We start from the raw sequence: 14,372 nt of genomic DNA, 5'->3' as shown, positions 1-14,372 counted from the left end.
TAGGGTTTAGGGTAGTGCAGTGGTGACTGTGTAGTGTAGGGGGTAGTGTTTTAGGGTTAGGGTAGTGCAGTGGTGTTTGTGTGTTGTAGGGGGTCATGCTGGGGGTAGTGTCTTATGGTTAAGGCTAGCATAGGGGTGTTTGTGGAGTGTAGGGGTCATATTTTAGGGTTTAGGGTAGTGCAGTGGTGTTTGGGTAGTATAGGGGTCATGCTGGGGTAGTGTTTTAGGGTTTAGAGTAGCGCAGTGGTGCTTGGGTTCTGTTTGGGGGTTCGTGCTGGGGGTAGTGTTTTAGGGTTTAGGGTAGTGCAGTGGTGTCTGTTAGGGGTGGGCGGAATTTGCGGAATTAACCTTCGCAAATTATCGCGAGAATGTTTAAAATTATCGCAAACAAGCAGAAATATCGCGAAGATGCGGAAGTTTTTTTCCGGCATGTTCGCGCGATTTTCTGCATGGTTGCGGGTCGCCAACTTACCCATGTGGCTGCTTGCGGGCGCGGCCATCTTGTTTTGAGTTGTTCTCGCGGTGCATGATCGCGAGAAGAAAGACGTGATCGCGCGACGCATGACGTCACTGCGGGCGCGAACTGTCGCGAGACAGCGCAAATGGCTAAAAACAATACAACATCTCATGGAGAACGCGACCGGATCAAGAAAACTTGTCGGCGAACGCAGGGATTCAGGTAAGGCGATCGCGCGCGCGCGAGAATGTATCATTTTACAGCGCGAGCAAGAAACAAATTATCGCCAAGCTGCGGAAACCGGAATTTTTGACATTTTCGCGCTCTCCGCGGAACGCAAAAATGTCAAATTATCGCAATTTCCGCGAACGGAACGAAATTTTTGCCCAGGCCTAGTGTCTGTGTAGTGTAGGGGTAGTGTTTTAGGGTTTATGGTAATGCAGTGGTGTTTGTGTAGAGTAGGGGATCTTCGTGGGGGTTGTGTTTTAGGGTTAAGGGTAGTGCAGTGATATTTGTGTGGTATAGAGGCTTGTGTTTTAAGGTTTAGGGTAGTGCAGTGGTGTTTGGGTTGTGTAGTGGTTCGTGCTGGGGTAGATTTATTGTTAAGGGTAGTGCAGTGGTGTTTGGGTAGTGTAGGGGGTCGTACTGGGGTAGTGTTTTAGGGTTAAGGGTTGTGCATTGCTGTTTGGGTAGTGTAGGGGTCATGCTGGGGTAGAGTTTTTGGGTTTAGGGTCACGCAGTGGTGTTTGGGTAATGTAGGGGGTTGTGCTGAGGGTAGGGTTTTAGGGTTTAGGGTAGCGTAGTGGTGTTTGGGTAGTGTAGGGGTCGTGCTGGGGGTAGTGTTTTAGGTTTTAGGGTAGCACAGTGGTGTCTGGGTAGTGTAGGGGGTCAAGCTGGGGGTAGTGTTTTAGGATTAAGGGTAGTGGAGTGGTGTTTGGGTAGTGAAGGAGGTCATGCTAGGGGTAGTGTTTTAGGGTTTAGGGCAGAGCAGTGGTGGTTGGGTAGTTAAGGGGTCGTGCTGGGGGTAGTGTTTTAGGGTTTAGGGTAGTGCAGTGGTGTTTGGGTAGTATAGGGGTCATGCTGGGGTAGTGTTTTATGGTTTAGAGTAGTGCAGTGGTGCTTGGGTAGTATAGGCGGTCGTGCTGGAGTAGTGTTTTAGGGTTTAGGGTAGCGCAGTGGTTTTTGTGTAGTATAGGGGGTCATGCTGGGGTAGTGTTTTAGGGTTTAGGGTAGCACAGTGTTGTTTGGGTAGTGTATGGTGTCGTGCTGGGATACTGTTTTAGGGTTTAGGGTAGAACAGTGGTGTTTGGGTTGTGTAGGGGGTCGTGCTGGGGGTAGTGTTTTAGGGTTTGGGGGTACTGCAGTGATGTTTGGATAGTGTAGGGGGATTTGCTGGGGGGAGATTTAGGGTTTAGGGTAGGTCAGTGGTGTTTGGGTAGTGTAGGGGGTCATGCTGGGGGTAGTGTTTTAGAGTTTAGGGTAGTGCAGTGGTCTCTGTGTAGTGTAGGGGGTCATGCTGGGGGTAGTGTTTTAGAGTTTAGGGTGGTGCAGTGGTCTCTGTGTAGTGTAGGGGGTAGAGTTTTAGGGTTTAGGGTAGTGCAGTAGTGTTTGGGTAGTGTAGGGGTCATGCTGGGGGTAGTGTTTTAGGGTTTAGGGTACCCCTGTGTTGTTTGGGTAGTGTAGGGTGTCGTGGTGGGGTAGTGTTTTAGGGTTTAGGATAGCGAAGTGGTGTTTGGGTAATGTAGAGGGTTGTGCTGAGGGTAGGGTTTTAGGGTTTAGGATAGCGTAGTGATGTTTGGGTAGTGTAGGGGTCGTGCTGGGGGTAGTGTTTTAGGTTTTAGGGTAGCCCAGTGGTGTCTTGGAAGTGTAGGGGGTCATGCTGCGGGTAGTGTTTTAGGATTAAGGGTAGTGGAGTGGTGTTTGGGTTGTGAAGGGGGTCGTGCTAGGGGTAGGGTTTTAGGGTTTAGGGTAGTGCAGTGCTGTTAGTGTAGTGTAGTGGGTCCTATTTTAGGGTTTAGGGTAGTGCAGTGGTGTATGGGTAGCGTAGGGGGTCGTGCTGTGGGTAGTGTTTTAGGGTTTAGGGTAGTGCAGTGGTATTTAAGTAGTGCAGGAGGGCGTGCTGGGGGTAGTGTTTTAGGGTTTAGGGTAGTGCAGTGGTGTTTGGGTAATGTAGGGGGTCGGACTAGGGGTAGTGTTTTAGGGTTTAAGGTAGTGCAGTGGTGTTTGGATAGTGTAGAGGGTAATGCTGGGGTAGTGATTTGGGGTTTAGGGTAGTGCAGTTGTGTTTGTGTAGTGTATGGGGTCGTGCTAGGGGGTAGTGTTATAGGGTTTAGGGTAGTGCAGTGGTGTTTGTGTAGTGTAGGGGGTCGTGCTGGGGTAATGTTTTAGGGTTTAGGGTAGTGCAGTGGTGTTTGTGCCGTGTAGGGGGTTGTGCTGGGGCAGTGTTTTAGGGTGTAGGGTAGTGCAGTGGTGTTTGGGTAGTGTAGGGGGTCGTGCTGGGAGTAGATTTATGGTTTATGGTAGTGCAGTGGAGTTTGTGTAGTGTAGGGGGTCGTGATGGGGTAGTGTTTTAGGATTTAGGGCAGTGCCGTGGTGTCTGTGTAGTGTAGTGGGTCGTGCTGGGGGTAGTGTTTTAGGGTTTAGGGTAATGCAGTGGTGTTTGTGTAGTGTAGGGGATCGTGCTGGGGTAGTGATTTAGGGTTAAGGGTAGTGCAGTGATGTTTGTGTAGTGTAGGGGATCGTGCTGGGGTAGTGATTTAGGGTTAAGGGTAGTGCTGTGTTGTTTGGTTAGTGTAAGGGGTCGTGATGGGGTAAATTTAGGGTTTAGGGTAGTGCAGTGGTGTTTGGGTAGAGTAAGGGGTCGTGCTGGCGTAGATTTAGGGTTTAGGGTAGTGCAGTGGTATTTGGGGATTCATGCTGGGTTAGTGTTTTAGGGTTTAGGGTAATGCAGTGGTGTTTGTGTAGTGTAGGGGATTGTGATGGGGTAGTGATTTAGGGTTAAGGGGAGTGCAGTGATGTTTGTGTAGTATGGAGGGTTGTGTTTTAGGGTTTATGGTAGTGCAGTGGTGTTTGGGTTGTGTAGGGGGTCATGCTGGAGTGGATTTATTGTTAAGGGTAGTGCAGTGGTGTTTGGGTAGTGTAGGGGGTCGTGCTGGGGTAGTGTTTTAGGGTTAAGGGTTGTGCATTGGTGTTTGGGTTGTGTAGGAGGTCATGCTGGGGTAGAGTTTTTGGGTTTAGGGTAGCGCAGTGGTGTTTGGGTGGTGTAGGGGTCATGCTGGGGGTAGTGTTTTAGGTTTTAGGGTTGCTCAGTGGTGTCTGGGTTGTGTAGGGGGTCATGCTGGGGGTAGTGTTTTAGGATTAAGGGTAGTGGAGTTGTGTTTGGGTAGTGAAGGGGGTCATGCAAGGGGTAGTGTTTTAGGGTTTAGGGCAGAGCAGTGGTGGTTGGGTAGTGAAGGGGTCATGCTGGGGGTAGTATTTTAGGGTTTAGGGTAGTGCAGTGGTGTTAGTGTAGTGTAGGGGTTCCTATTTTAGGGTTTAGGGTTGTGCAGTGGTGTATGGGCAGCGTAGGGGGTCGTGCTTGGGGTAGTGTTTTAGGGTTTAGGGTAGTGCAGTGGTATTTGGGTAGTGCAGGAGGTTGTGCTGGGGGTAGTGTTTTAGGGTTTAGGGTAGTGCAGTGGTGTTTGGGTAGTGTAGGGGGACATGCTGGGGTAGAGTTTTGGGGTTTAGGGTAGCGCAGTGGTGTTTGGGTAATGTAGGGGGTTGTGCTGGGAGTAGGGTTTTAGGGTTTAGGGTAGCACAGTGGTGTTTGGGTAGTGTAGGGGTCATGCTGGGGGTAGTGTTTTAGGTTTTAGGGTAGCGCAGTGGTGTCTGGGTAGTGTAGGGGATCATGCTCGGGGTAGTGTTTTAGGATTAAGGGTAGTGGAGTGGTGTTTGGGTAGGGAAAGGGGTCGTGCTAGGGGTAGTGTTTTAGGGTTTAGGGCAGAGCAGTCGTGGTTGGGTAGTGAAGGGGTCATGCTGGGGGTAGTATTTTAGGGTTTAGGGTAGTGCAGTTGTGTTAGTGTAGTGTAGGGGGTCATACTGGGGGTAGTGTTTTAGGGTTTAAGGTAGTGCAGTGGTGTTTGGGTAGTGTAGAGGGTCATGCTGGGGTAGTGATTTAGGGTTTAGGGTAGTGCAGTCATGTTTGTGTAGTGTATGGTGTTGTGCTAGGAGGTAGTGTTTTAGGGCTTAGGGTTTAGGGTAGTGCAGTGGTGTTTGTGTAGTGTAGGGGGTCGTGCTGGGGTAATGTTTTAGGGTTTAGGATAGTCCAGTGTTGTTTGTGCAGTGTAGGGAGTTGTGCTGGGGCAGTGTTTTAGGGTGTTGGGTAGTGCAGTGGTGTTTGGGTAGTGTAGGGGGTCGTGCTGGGAGTAGATTTAGGGTTTATGCTAGTGCAGTGGTGTTTGTGTAGTGTAGGGGGTCGTGATGGGGTAGTGTTTTAGGATTTAGGGCAGTGCTGTGTTGTTTGTTTAGTGTAAGGAATTGTGATGGGGTACATTCAGGGTTTAGGGTAGTGCAGTGGTGTTTAGGTAGTGTAGGGGGTCGTGCTGGGATAGATTAAGGGTTTAGGGTAGTGCAGTGGTATTTGGGTTGTGTTTGGGGGCTCGTGCTGGGTTAGTGTTTTAAGGTTGAGGGTTGTGCAGTGGTGTGTGTGTAGTGTAGGGGGTCATGCTGAGGGTACTGTTTTAGGGTTTAGGGTAGTGCAGTGGTGACTGTGTAGTGTAGGGGGTAGTGTTTTACGTTTAGGGTAGTGCAGTGGTTTTTGTGTAGTGTAGGGGGTCATGCTGGGGGTAGTGTTTTATGGTTAAGGGTAGTGCAGGGGTGTTTGTGGAGTGTAGGGTGTTGTGTTTTAGGGTTTATGGTAGTGCAGTGGTGTTTGGGTAGTGAAGGGGGTCATGCTGAGGCTAGTGTTTTAGGGTTTAGGGTAGTGCAGTGGTGTCTGTTTAGTATAAGGGGTATTGTTTTAGGGTTTAGGGTAATGCAATGGTGTTTTTGTAGTGTAAGGGATTGTCCTGGGGGTAGTGTTTTAGCGTTAAGGGTAGTGCAGTGATGTTTGTGTAGTATAGAGGGTTGTGTTTTAGGGTTTAGGGTTTAGGGTAGTGCAGTGGTCTTTGGGTTGTGTAGGGGGTCGAGCTGGGGTAGATTTATTGTCAAGGGTAGTGCAGTGGTTTTTGTGTAGTGTAGGGGGTCGTGCTGGGCTAGTGTTTTAGCGTTAAGGGTTGTGCATTGGTGTTTGGGTAGTCGTGCTGGGGTAGTGTTTTTTGGGTTTAGGGTAGCGCAGTGGTGTTTGGGTAATGTAGGGGGTTGTGTTGCGGGTAGGGTTTTAGGGTTTATTGTAGTGCAGTGGTGTTTGGGTAGTGTAGGGGTCACGCTGGGGGTAGTGTTTTAGGTTTTAAGTTAGCGCAGTGGTGTCTTGGTAGTGTAGAGGGTCATGCTGCGGTAGTGTTTTAGGGTTTAGGGTAGTAGAGTGGTGTTTGGGTAGTAAAGGGGGTCATGCTATTGGTAGTGTTTTAGGGTTTAGGGCAGAGCAGTGGTGGTTGGGTAGTGAAGGGGGTTGTGCTGGGGTTAGTGTTTTAGGGTTTAGGGTAGTGCAGTGGTGTTTTGGTAGTGTAGGGGTTTATGCTGGGGTAGATTTAGGGTTAAGGGCAGTGCAGTGGTGTTTTGGTAGTGTAGGGTGTCATGCTGGGGGTAGATTTAGGGTTTAGGGTAGTGAAGTTGTGTTTGTGTAGTGTAGGGTTCATGCTGGGGGTAGTGATTTATGGTTTAGAGTAGTTCAGTGATGTTTGGGTAGTGTAGGGGGTCGTGCTGGGGTAGTGTTTTAGGGTTTAGGTTAGTGCACTGGTGTTTGTGTAGTGTAGGGGGTTGTGCTGGGGTAGTGTTTTAGGGTTTAGGGTAGTGCAGTGGTGTTTGTGTAGTGTAGTGGGTCATGCTGGGGGTAGACTTCCAGGTTTTAGGTTAGTGCAGTGGCGTTTGTGTAGTGTAGGGGGTCGTGCTGGTGGTAGTGTTTTAGGGTTTAGAGTAGCGCAGTGGTGTTTGGGTAGTGTAGGGTTCATGCTGGGGGTAGTGTTTTAGGGTTTAGGGTAGTGCAGTGGTGTCTGAGTAGTGTAGGGGGTCATGCTGGGGGTAGTGTTTTAGGGTTTAGGGTAGTGCAGTGGTGTTTGCGTAGTGAAGGGGGTCGTGCTGGGGGTAGTCTTTTAGGGTTTAGAGTAGAGCAGCGGTATTTGGGTAGTGAGGGGGTTGTGCTGGTGGTAGTGTTTTAGGGTTTAGAGTAGCGCAGTGGTGTTTGGGTAGTGTAGGGGTCATGCTGGGGGTAGTGCTTTAGGGTTTAGGGTAGCGCAGTGGTGTCTGAGTACTGTAGGGGATCATGCTGGGGGTACTGTTTTAGGGTTTAGGGTAGTGCAGTGGTGTTTGCGTAGTGAAGGTGGTCGTGCTGGGGGTAGTGTTTTAGGGTTTAGGGTAGAGCCGTGGTATTTGGGTAGTGAAGGGGGTCGTGCTGGGGTAATGTTTTAGGGTTTAGGGTAGTGCAGTGGTGTTAGTGTAGTGTAGGGAGTCCTGTTCTAGGGTTTAGGGTAGTGCAGTGGTGTAAGGGTAGTGTAGGGGGTCATGCTGGGGGTGGTGTTTTAGGATTTAGGGTAGTGCAGTGGTGTTTGGATTGTGTAGGGGGTCGTGCTGGGGGTAGTGTTTTAGGGTTTAGGGTAGTGCAGTGGTTGGGTAGTGTAGGGGGTTCTACTGGCGGTAGTCTTTTAGGGTTTAGGGTAGTGCAGTGGTGTTTGTGTAGCTTAGGAAGTTATGCTGGGGGTAGTGTTTTAGGGTTTAGGGTAGTGCACTGGTGTTTGTATAGTGTAGTGGGTTGTGCTGGGGCAGTGTTTTAGGGTGTAGGTTAGTGCAGTGGTGTATGTGTAGTGTAGGGGGTCAAACTGGGAGCAGATTTGGGGTTTAGGGTAATGCAGTGGTGTTTGTGTAGTGTAGGGGGTCGTGATAGGGTAGTGGTTTAGGGTTTAGGGCAGTGCAGTGGTATTTGTGTAGTGTAGGGGGTCGTGCTGGTGGTAGTGTTTTAGGGTTTAGGGCAATGTAGTGGTGTTTGTGTAATGTAGGGGGTAATGCTGAGGGTACTGTTTTAGGGTTTAGGGTAGTGCAGTGGTGACTGTGTAGTGTAGGGGGTAGTGTTTTAGGGTTAGGGTAGTGCAGTGGTGTTTGTGTATTGTAGGGGGTCATGCTAGGGTAGTGTTTTAGGGTTTACAGTAGCGCAGTGGTGCTTGGGTTCTGTTTGGGGGTTCGTGCTGGGGGTAGTGTTTTAGGGTTTAGGGTAGTGCAGTGGTGTCTGTGTAGTGTAGGGGTAGTGTTTTAGGGTTTATGGTAATGCAGTGGTGTTTGTGTAGAGTAGGGGATCTTCGTGGGGGTTGTGTTTTAGGGTTAAGGGTAGTGCAGTGATATTTGTGTGGTATAGAGGCTTGTGTTTTAAGGTTTAGGGTAGTGCAGTGGTGTTTGGGTTGTGTAGTGGTTCGTGCTGGGGTAGATTTATTGTTAAGGGTAGTGCAGTGGTGTTTGGGTAGTGTAGGGGGTCGTACTGGGGTAGTGTTTTAGGGTTAAGGGTTGTGCATTGCTGTTTGGGTAGTGTAGGGGTCATGCTGGGGTAGAGTTTTTGGGTTTAGGGTCACGCAGTGGTGTTTGGGTAATGTAGGGGGTTGTGCCGAGGGTAGGGTTTTAGGGTTTAGGGTAGCGTAGTGGTGTTTGGGTAGTGTAGGGGTCGTGCTGGGGGTAGTGTTTTAGGTTTTAGGGTAGCACAGTGGTGTCTGGGTAGTGTAGGGGGTCAAGCTGGGGGTAGTGTTTTAGGATTAAGGGTAGTGGAGTGGTGTTTGGGTAGTGAAGGAGGTCGTGCTAGGGGTAGTGTTTTAGGGTTTAGGGCAGAGCAGTGGTGGTTGGGTAGTTAAGGGGTCGTGCTGGGGGTAGTGTTTTAGGGTTTAGGGTAGTGCAGTGGTGTTTGGGTAGTATAGGGGTCATGCTGGGGTAGTGTTTTATGGTTTAGAGTAGTGCAGTGGTGCTTGGGTAGTATAGGTTGTCGTGCTGGAGTAGTGTTTTAGGGTTTAGGGTAGCGCAGTGGTTTTTGTGTAGTATAGGGGGTCATGCTGGGGTAGTGTTTTAGGGTTTAGGGTAGCACAGTGTTGTTTGGGTAGTGTATGGTGTCGTGCTGGGATACTGTTTTAGGGTTTAGGGTAGAACAGTGGTGTTTGGGTTGTGTTGTGGGTCGTGCTGGGGGTAGTGTTTTAGGGTTTGGGGGTACTGCAGTGATGTTTGGATAGTGTAGGGGGATTTGCTGGGGGGAGATTTAGGGTTTAGGGTAGGTCAGTGGTGTTTGGGTAGTGTAGGGGGTCATGCTGGGGGTAGTGTTTTAGAGTTTAGGGTAGTGCAGTGGTCTCTGTGTAGTGTAGGGGGTCATGCTGGGGGTAGTGTTTTAGAGTTTAGGGTGGTGCAGTGGTCTCTGTGTAGTGTAGGGGGTAGAGTTTTAGGGTTTAGGGTAGTGCAGTAGTGTTTGGGTAGTGTAGGGGTCGTGCTGGGGGTAGTGTTTTAGGGTTTAGGGTACCCCTGTGTTGTTTGGGTAGTGTAGGGTGTCGTGGTGGGGTAGTGTTTTAGGGTTTAGGATAGCGAAGTGGTGTTTGGGTAATGTAGAGGGTTGTGCTGAGGGTAGGGTTTTAGGGTTTAGGATAGCGTAGTGATGTTTGGGTAGTGTAGGGGTCATGCTGGGGGTAGTGTTTTAGGTTTTAGGGTAGCCCAGTGGTGTCTTGGAAGTGTAGGGGGTCATGCTGGGGGTAGTGTTTTAGGATTAAGGGTAGTGGAGTGGTGTTTGGGTTGTGAAGGGGGTCGTGCTAGGGGTAGTGTTTTAGGGTTTAGGGTAGTGCAGTGCTGTTAGTGTAGTGTAGTGGGTCCTATTTTAGGGTTTAGGGTAGTGCAGTGGTGTATGGGTAGCATAGGGGGTCGTGCTGTGGGTAGTGTTTTAGGGTTTAGGGTAGTGCAGTGGTATTTGGGTAGTACAGGAGGGCGTGCTGGGGGTAGTGTTTTAGGGTTTAGGGTAGTGCAGTGGTGTTTGGGTAGTGTAGGGGTCGTGCTGGGGGTAGTGTTTTAGGGTTTAGGGTAGTGCAGTGGTGTTTGGGTAATGTAGGGGGTCAGACTAGGGGTAGTGTTTTAGGGTTTAAGGTAGTGCAGTGGTGTTTGGATAGTGTAGAGGGTAATGCTGGGGTAGTGATTTAGGGTTTAGGGTAGTGCAGTTGTGTTTGTGTAGTGTATGGGGTCGTGCTAGGGGGTAGTGTTATAGGGTTTAGGGTAGTGCAGTGGTGTTTGTGTAGTGTAGGGGGTCGTGCTGGGGTAATGTTTTAGGGTTTAGGGTAGTGCAGTGGTGTTTGTGCCGTGTAGGGGGTTGTGCTGGGGCAGTGTTTTAGGGTGTAGGGTAGTGCAGTGGTGTTTGGGTAGTGTAGGGGGTCGTGCTGGGAGTAGATTTATGGTTTATGGTAGTGCAGTGGAGTTTGTGTAGTGTAGGGGGTCGTGATGGGGTAGTGTTTTAGGATTTAGGGCAGTGCCGTGGTGTCTGTGTAGTGTAGTGGGTCGTGCTGGGGGTAGTGTTTTAGGGTTTAGGGTAATGCAGTGGTGTTTGTGTAGTGTAGGGGATCGTGCTGGGGTAGTGAATTAGGGTTAAGGGTAGTGCAGTGATGTTTGTGTAGTGTAGGGGATCGTGCTGGGGTAGTGATTTAGGGTTAAGGGTAGTGCTGTGTTGTTTGGTTAGTGTAAGGGGTCGTGATGGGGTAAATTTAGGGTTTAGGGTAGTGCAGTGGTGTTTGGGTAGAGTAGGGGGTCGTGCTGGCGTAGATTTAGGGTTTAGGGTAGTGCAGTGGTATTTGGGGATTCATGCTGGGTTAGTGTTTTAGGGTTTAGGGTAATGCAGTGGTGTTTGTGTAGTGTAGGGGATCGTGCTGGGGTAGTGATTTAGGGTTAAGGGTAGTGCAGTGATGTTTGTGTAGTATGGAGGGTTGTGTTTTAGGGTTTATGGTAGTGCAGTGGTGTTTGGGTTGTGTAGGGGGTCATGCTGGAGTGGATTTATTGTTAAGGGTAGTGCAGTGGTGTTTGGGTAGTGTAGGGGGTCGTGCTGGGGTAGTGTTTTAGGGTTAAGGGTTGTGCATTGGTGTTTGGGTAGTGTAGGAGGTCATGCTGGGGTAGAGTTTTTGGGTTTAGGGTAGCGCAGTGGTGTTTGGGTGGTGTAGGGGTCATGCTGGGGGTAGTGTTTTAGGTTTTAGGGTAGCTCAGTGGTGTCTGGGTTGTGTAGGGGGTCATGCTGGGGGTAGTGTTTTAGGATTAAGGGTAGTGGAGTTGTGTTTGGGTAGTGAAGGGGGTCATGCAAGGGGTAGTGTTTTAGGGTTTAGGGCAGAGCAGTGGTGGTTGGGTAGTGAAGGGGTCATGCTGGGGGTAGTATTTTAGGGTTTAGGGTAGTGCAGTGGTGTTAGTGTAGTGTAGGGGTTCCTATTTTAGAGTTTAGGGTTGTGCAGTGGTGTATGGGCAGCGTAGGGGGTCGTGCTTGGGGTAGTGTTTTAGGGTTTAGGGTAGTGCAGTGGTATTTGGGTAGTGCAGGAGATTGTGCTGGGGGTAGTGTTTTAGGGTTTAGGGTAGTGCAGTGGTGTTTGGGTAGTGTAGGGGGACATGCTGGGGTAGAGTTATGGGGTTTAGGGTAGCTCAGTGGTGTTTGGGTAATGTAGGGGGTTGTGCTGGGAGTAGGGTTTTAGGGTTTAGGGTAGCACAGTGGTGTTTGGGTAGTGTAGGGGTCATGCTGGGGGTAGTGTTTTAGGTTTTAGGGTAGCGCAGTGGTGTCTGGGTAGTGTAGGGGATCATGCTCGGGGTAGTGTTTTAGGATTAAGGGTAGTGGAGTGGTGTTTGGGTAGGGAAAGGGGTCGTGCTAGGGGTAGTGTTTTAGGGTTTAGGGCAGAGCAGTCGTGGTTGGGTAGTGAAGGGGTCATGCTGGGGGTAGTATTTTAGGGTTTAGGGTAGTGCAGTTGTGTTAGTGTAGTGTAGGGGGTCATACTGGGGGTAGTGTTTTAGGGTTTAAGGTAGTGCAGTGGTGTTTGGGTAGTGTAGAGGGTCATGCTGGGGTAGTGATTTAGGGTTTAGGGTAGTGCAGTCATGTTTGTGTAGTGTATGGTGTTGTGCTAGGAGGTAGTGTTTTAGGGCTTAGGGTTTAGGGTAGTGCAGTGGTGTTTGTGTAGTGTAGGGGGTCGTGCGGGGGTAATGTTTTAGGGTTTAGGATAGTCCAGTGTTGTTTGTGCAGTGTAGGGAGTTGTGCTGGGGCAGTGTTTTAGGGTGTTGGGTAGTGCAGTGGTGTTTGGGTAGTGTAGGGGGTCGTGCTGGGAGTAGATTTAGGGTTTATGCTAGTGCAGTGGTGTTTGTGTAGTGTAGGGGGTCGTGATGGGGTAGTGTTTTAGGATTTAGGGCAGTGCTGTGTTGTTTGTTTAGTGTAAGGAATTGTGATGGGGTACATTCAGGGTTTAGGGTAGTGCAGTGGTGTTTAGGTAGTGTAGGGGGTCGTGCTGGGATAGATTAAGGGTTTAGGGTAGTGCAGTGGTATTTGGGTTGTGTTTGGGGGCTCGTGCTGGGTTAGTGTTTTAAGGTTGAGGGTTGTGCAGTGGTGTGTGTGTAGTGTAGGGGGTCATGCTGAGGGTACTGTTTTAGGGTTTAGGGTAGTGCAGTGGTGACTGTGCAGTGTAGGGGGTAGTGTTTTACGTTTAGGGTAGTGCAGTGGTTTTTGTGTAGTGTAGGGGGTCATGCTGGGGGTAGTGTTTTATGGTTAAGGGTTGTGCAGGGGTGTTTGTGGAGTGTAGGGTGTTGTGTTTTAGGGTTTATGGTAGTGCAGTGGTGTTTGGGTAGTGAAGGGGTCATGCTGAGGCTAGTGTTTTAGGGTTTGGGGTAGTGCAGTGGTGTCTGTTTAGTATAGGGGGTATTGTTTTAGGGTTTAGGGTAATGCAATGGTGTTTTTGTAGTGTAAGGGATTGTCCTGGGGGTAGTGTTTTAGTGTTAAGGGTAGTGCAGTGATGTTTGTGTAGTATAGAGGGTTGTGTTTTAGGGTTTAGGGTTTAGGGTAGTGCAGTGGTCTTTGGGTTGTGTAGGGGGTCGAGCTGGGGTAGATTTATTGTCAAGGGTAGTGCAGTGGTTTTTGTGTAGTGTAGGGGGTCGTGCTGGGCTAGTGTTTTAGCGTTAAGGGTTGTGCATTGGTGTTTGGGTAGTCGTGCTGGGGTAGTGTTTTTTGGGTTTAGGGTAGCGCAGTGGTGTTTGGGTAATGTAGGGGGTTGTGTTGCGGGTAGGGTTTTAGGGTTTATTGTAGTGCAGTGGTGTTTGGGTAGTGTAGGGGTCACGCTGGGGGTAGTGTTTTAGGTTTTAAGTTAGCGCAGTGGTGTCTTGGTAGTGTAGAGGGTCATGCTGCGGTAGTGTTTTAGGGTTTAGGGTAGTAGAGTGGTGTTTGGGTAGTAAAGGGGGTCATGCTATTGGTAGTGTTTTAGGGTTTAGGGCAGAGCAGTGGTGGTTGGGTAGTGAAGGGGGTTGTGCTGCGGTTAGTGTTTTAGGGTTTAGGGTAGTGCAGTGGTGTTGGTGTAGTGTAGGGTGTCCTGTTTTAGGATTTAGGGTAGTGCAGTGGTGTATGGGTAGCGTAGGGGGTCATGCTGGGGGAAGTGTTTTAGGGTTTACGGTAGTGCAGTCGTATTTGGGTAGTGTAGGGGGTCGTGGTGGGGGTAGTGTTTTAGGGTTTAGGGTAGTGCAGTAGTGTTTGGGTAGTGTAGGGGGTCATACTGGGGTAGTGTTTTAGGGTTTAAGGTAGTGCAGTGCTGTTTGGGTAGTGTAGAGGGTCATGCTGGGGTAGTGTTTTAGGGTTTAGGGTAGTGCAGTGGTGTTTGTGTAGTGTAGGGGTCGTGCTAGGGGGTAGTGTTATAGGGTTTAGGGTAGTGCAGTGGTGTTTGGGTGGTGTAGAGGGTCATGCCGGGGTAGTGTTTTAGGGTTTAGGGTAGTGCAGTGGTGTTTGTGTAGTATAGGGGGTCGTGCTAGGGTGTAGTGTTATAGGGTTTAGGGTTTAGGGTAGTGCAGTGGTGTTTGTGTAGTGTAGGAGGTCGTGCTGGAGTAATGTTTTAGGGTTTTGGGTGGTGCAGTGGTGTTTGTGCAGTGTAGGGGGTTGTGCTGGGGCAGTGTTTTAGGATTTAGGGCAGTGCTGTGTTGTTTGTTTAGTGTAAGGAATTGTGATGGGGTACATTCAGGGTTTAGATTAGTGCAGTGGTGTTTAGGTAGTGTAGGGGGTCGTGCTGGGATAGATTAAGGGTTTAGGGTAGTGCAGTGGTATTTGGGTTGTGTTTGGGGGCTCGTGCTGGGTTAGTGTTTTAAGGTTGAGGGTTGTGCAGTGGTGTGTGTGTAGTGTAGGGGGTCATGCTGAGGGTACTGTTTTAGGGTTTAGGGTAGTGCAGTGGTGACTGTGTATTGTAGGGGGTAGTGTTTTACGTTTAGGGTAGTGCAGTGGTTTTTGTGTAGTGTAGGGGGTCATGCTGGGGGTAGTGTTTTATGGTTAAGGGTAGTGCAGGGGTGTTTGTGGAGTGTAGGGTGTTGTGTTTTAGGGTTTATGGTAGTGCAGTGGTGTTTGGGTAGTGAAGGGGGTCATGCTGAGGCTAGTGTTTTAGGGTTTAGGGTAGTGCAGTGGTGTCTGTTTAGTATAGGGGGTATTGTTTTAGGGTTTAGGGTAATGCAATGGTGTTTTTGTAGTGTAAGGGATTGTCCTGGGGGTAGTGTTTTAGCGTTAAGGGTAGTGCAGTGATGTTTGTGTAGTATAGAGGGTTGTGTTTTAGGGTTTAGGGTAGTGCAGTGGTCTTTGGGT

Source organism: Triturus cristatus, chromosome 11 (genome assembly GCF_964204655.1).
Source record: "Triturus cristatus chromosome 11, aTriCri1.1, whole genome shotgun sequence".
In the NCBI taxonomy this organism is placed as follows: Eukaryota; Metazoa; Chordata; class Amphibia; order Caudata; family Salamandridae; genus Triturus; species Triturus cristatus.
This window is presented reverse-complemented; position numbering follows the sequence as displayed.